The sequence below is a fragment of the Plectrocnemia conspersa genome, unplaced genomic scaffold (genome assembly GCF_051122295.1).
Source record: "Plectrocnemia conspersa isolate PC_06_02 unplaced genomic scaffold, ASM5112229v1 ptg000028l, whole genome shotgun sequence".
NCBI lineage: Eukaryota > Metazoa > Arthropoda > Insecta > Trichoptera > Polycentropodidae > Plectrocnemia > Plectrocnemia conspersa.
This window is the reverse complement of record NW_028277192.1, coordinates 92,501-97,500: the sequence shown is the minus strand read 5'-3', so window position 1 is coordinate 97,500 and position 5,000 is coordinate 92,501. Positions and strand designations below refer to the sequence as shown.

Genomic DNA, 5,000 nt, shown 5'->3' with positions numbered 1-5,000 from the left:
GTTAACAGCCGTTGCACGCGAGTTAGTCGATCCTAAGCCCTAGGAGAAATCCGATGTCGATGACGGTGTAAAGTAAAATTATTATTATACAATATGTAAGACTACTGACAACACCCGTCGGGCGAAAGGGAATCCGGTTGCAGTTCCGGAACCCGGCAGCGGAACCGAATTAAAAATCGTTCCCTCTCACGAGTGCGTTCGTCGGGGTGACCCAAAGTGGCCTGAAGACGCCGACGGGAGGTCCGGAGAGAGTTATCTTTTCTGCCTGAGCGTTCGAGCGCCCTGGAATCCTATAGCGGGGAGATAGGGCTCGGAGCGCGAAGAGCATCGCCGATGCGGCGGTGTCCGGATCGGCCCCTCGGACCTTGAAAATTCAGGTGAGGGCAACGCGGAGATGTCGCGCCGGCTCGTACCCATATCCGCAGCAGGTCTCCAAGGTGAAGAGCCTCTAGCCGATAGAATAATGTAGGTAAGGGAACGACGGGTTCCCGGGTGCTCCCACCCGCATCCTCAGGTTGTGTATAAGCCCTTACCTATCGGCTCTTTTGCAACCCTAGCACTGAGCACAACCGCTTCCCATCGGCAAGCCGATGGTCCGCTTCCACGTCTCGGCCGGAGTCGTCCCGATGGACGACTGCGACCGGTGTCCCGGTCCGGAGCTACTGATGGTCTCCCGGCATCACTATCTTTTGTTGGAGACGGAGGAAGGATAAGAACCGGTTAGGTAAAGGCAACGGGGGGGTCGTGCTCCGCTGTCTTTGTGTCTCTAGGAAGAGATGTGTGTGTTGGTAGCGCGCTGTCGCGCTCGCGTGTTCGATTGTACGCTGCAGAAGGCAGACTGTATCCGAATTTCGTGTAACGGGGGAGGCTCGCTCTTTGCATTGCGAGCCCCGCCCCTGTCGTCGTTTTTGTGGCGAGGTGCGTCCGTCGTGTTCTGATGTGTCGTCTTGTTTAGTCAGCTAGTGACGCGTGTATTTGTGTAGAGTTTAAGACTCTGAGGCTGTGGAGAAGTGTCATTGGTTATTTATGTGGTGTCGTCTCACGTACGGCTGCACCTGTTCTGAAACTAATTGGGTTTTGGTTTGGTTAACATATTATTATTTTGCTATGTTAATAATTAAGCTAGTATTGTTAAAGGGCGTTGTTAGTTGGCGAGCGTCGCGCGTCAGGTCGTTGTCGAAATCCGGCGCGCGAGCTGAGGTTTTTAGTAATTGTACCTAGACTTTTTAGGGAAGAAAGATTCTCTAATTGTTGGCGATGGGCGCCCGCCCTACGGAGGACGGACGTCTTCTCGGCAGGCGTATGCCTTGCAAAACTTGCGGAACGATTCGAAGTTCTTCTTTGTGGCCACCATGTCTCTGTGAGTCGGAGGGCCCTCTTCTTTGAGCTCTAGGGCCGCGAATAGCGCGGCTCTTTCACCTTCGAGCTTCGGGCACTCCCACAGGACGTGCTCGGAATCCTGGACGTCGTCTCCGCACGGGCATCCTTTTTCGGCGCTAAACCCAAAGCGGTTTTGGTAAGCCCGGAATGCTCCGTGTCCTGTCAAGAATTGGGTGGTTTCGAAGTCCGGTGTCAGCCAGTGTCTCTTCAGCCGCTCGGCAATTTCCGGAAGGAACCTGTATGTCAGCCTGCCGGTGTCGGCAAGCCTCCATCTTTCCTGCCACGCTTCGAGCACCACCGCCCTCCCGAGTCTCTTGATCAGGGCCAACCTGGCTGCGGGGGTGGGCTCTCCGCCTGGAGGAGTCAATTTTCTCCCGTCGATCTCGGCATCTCTGCCTTGTTTAAGATGGAACACGGCGGCCTTGTACTGCGCCGTGAGGTCGATGGGCTCGACCCCGGCGAGCGTGAGGAGCGCCGCGTTCGGAGCAGTTTTATATGCTGTGGTCGTGAAGCGTAACGGGGCGGTCTGAGTCCTCAGCAGCAATCTCTGAGGGAGACCCTTTGCCGCTTTTGCGGCCCATGCGCTCGCGGCGTACGTGACGATGGGGACGTAGATGGCCTTGTACATGACCACCCGCGCCCTGAAGTTGAGGCCCCAGCTGAGGCCTCCCAACCTCGCGATCTTGCCTAAGGCGTCGCGGCTTTTTTGTGCGACGTGCCGAATGTGCACGTCGGGATTGAAGTTTTGGCGGATTTGCACGCCCAAGTAGCGTGCAGATTGGACAATTTTAATTTTATGGCCGTCCATGTGGACACGAGGTGTGCTCGTCAGGTTCCCCTTGAGGAAAACTGCTTCAGTTTTGTGAGGGGCGAAGGAGAGTTTGTTCTCCGCGCCCCACGTGTGGACGGCGGCGAGAGCGAAATTCGCTTTCTCCGCCATTTCTCTCCCGGAGTCGGCTCGGATGAGGAGCAGCAAATCGTCGGCGTATGCGATCAGTTCGCATCGCGACGGAAGTGCGACGTTGAGGACGTCGTCGAATAGTACGTTCCATAGGAATGGCCCCAGGACAGAGCCCTGAGGACATCCTCTTTCCAGATTTTTCCACACGAGCGACGCGCCGGCGTCTATTACGACGCGACGGTCGGACAGGTATGACCTTATGACCTTGAGGAGGTCAGAGGGTATCCTCTTGTTTCGAAGCTTTTCTACTATTCCTGGCCACCAAGCGTTGTCGAAGGCCCCCGAGATGTCGAGGAGCACTCCGACGACGTAACGTTCCGAGGACTGCTCTGTAGCACTTTTAGCGTAGTTAATCGCGTCCTCGGTGCCCCTACCGGGGCGGAACCCATATTGTCTGGAAGACAGGGCGAATGCACCTTGTTTAAGATGCTCTTCGAGTCTCTGGCAAATGACTTTCTCGAAGAGCTTGCCTATGGTTGAGAGAAGCGTGATCGGTCGGTACGCCTTTGGGTTTGTCCTGTCCCTGTTCCCGGGTTTAGTGAGAATCACCATCTTCCCTAGCTTCCAACAGCTCGGAAAGACTCCCGCGGAACGGCACTCCTCGAAAACGATTTTGATGACCGGTCCTACTGTCTCCCAACATTTTTTAATTATCGTGGTGGTCACGCAGTCGAGGCCCGGGGCCGTGCCCTCTCGCGTGCGCTTGAGGGCCTCCTCGATCTCGAGCCGCGTGATCGGGTCCGATTGTCGGGTGTCGACCTCCTCTCGTAGTCGCCGTCTGATCGCGCTTTGTGCGACCGTGTCTTCTTCCGTTCGGTCCTCGGGCAGCAGTGCCTCTAGGACGTTCACCGCTGCCTGCCGCGAGTCGATTGCGCAAATTCCATTTCTGTCCTTCACGTCTGCTAGCGAGATCGCCGCTCTGCTGCTCATCTTAACGCAGCGGTATGGGCCACCCCACGTGTTCTCGGCGCTCTCTCGTTCAACGAAATTCCTCCAGTGGGTTCTTTTAGCCGTTCTTATTAGGGATTTATATTTATTTATTTTTTCCCTCATTTCTCGCTTTATTGCCCTGAAGGGGTCGTCTTTCGGGGTTTCAGCCGTGATCGTCCTCGACCCTCGGGCCTTCACCGCCGCTGCGTAGGGGCGGTGAGCTCGGTTGGCCTTTTTACGGGCCTCCGTGAGGGCCGGGGTCCACCAGCTCGGTAGAGATTTGCGTGGGGGCTGGGGCTTGCTTCTGGGCAGATTTGTTTCGGCGGCTGCGATTATAGCCGTTTGGAGCGCCTCGGCGCAGGCTTCGGGGCCAGGCCGGAGCGTCCTCGCGGCTCTGTCGAGCTCCGTCTGCAGGTCTCTCGCTAGGTTTTCCCAGTTCGCTTTCGCGATTCGGAATCGTCCGGGGAGGGCTGCGCGTCCTTTTGTTCGCGAGGTTTCTGTCTTCTCGCTTCGCTCGCGGCAGATTCTCATGGTGATGAGTCTGTGGTCCGAGAGGCACGCTTCCGTGTGAATCTTCCAGTCTGCTAGTTTGAGGTGCGATCCGAGGCTGTAGAAGGTCGCGTCTGGTGTTGATTCTCCGGTCGGGCCGTAGTAACTACATTCGGAGGGGCCCTCGCTCGTCGCGACCGTGAGGCCGCTGGCGATTACGAAGTCCTCCATCTGCCGGTTCACTACTGAGTTTTTATTGTACTTCTTTTCGTCTGGATCGCCCCAGATTGTCGAGTGTGCGTTGAAGTCTCCTCCGATTATGACGTGTCTTCCCCTGAGGGCGTTTAGTGTCGTCGTGAGGCCGTCTATGTGTGTGCCGATGCAGTCCCCGAATCGAAAGTATGCCGATATTGCATACATGTCGACTCCCTCCGCTGAAAGATGGACGACCGCGCGACACTCGTTCGACAGTTGCGTCAAAAGAGTGACTCGCAGCGCCGGGTTTAAGACGGCTATCGAGGCTCCCGCGGGTTGAATCTCAAAGATCCTGGCCCGCGCGCCGACTCCAGTCGTTTTCCCCATCCAGATGTATGGTTCTTGTATGAGGGCTACATCGGTTTTGTGTTTCGTTATATTTGCTTCAAATTCCGCCATCGCGTCCTTACAATGGTGGAGATTTTGTTGGGCGATCCTGACGTCCTTAAGATTGATTTGTGGGCTATCCATTTGTGTTTGAGAGTTCCCTCGCGAGCGCGGCCTTATAGGCCGGGCAAGTCCGGTCTCCGACCTTGTGGGCTGGAGATTCGTGCTGTCGTCTCAGTCGGCAGCAGGTGGCGCAGTTGGTCGGCTTGTCCCTATTGGGGCATTCGCCGGCCTCGTGGGCGGTTCCACCGCACCAGTTACAGGAGGCTTTTTCAGCCCTGCACCTGGTCATCGTGTGCCCGTATAGTTGGCACCGGTAGCAGCGAACCACTCTGATGTGGTCCCGGATTCGATGAGCGGAGTATCCAAGATACACCGTGTCTCTGGACACGAGCTCTTTGTGGATGCTGGGTGGCAGGGAGACGACGGCGTGCGTGCGATCCTTAGCACGCGTGTTTAGTCTAGTGACTACGGAGGAGTTCTGAAGGAACTCCTCTTTGCTGATTCCCGATTCTATGTTCTGTTCGTAAAGCGAACTCATTATTTCTTCGTTTGTTTCATTTCTGAACGTGTCGTGAATTATCACTCGCGGATTCTT

General features: G+C 56.0%; 1 pseudogene; it reads left to right on the top strand.

Annotated features, from left to right (window-relative positions):
* LOC148225792 (large subunit ribosomal RNA) overlaps nt 1-580 on the top strand; it is a 2,607-nt pseudogene extending 2,027 nt beyond the window's left edge.
* Nucleotides 581-5,000: the final 4,420 nt, after the last annotated feature.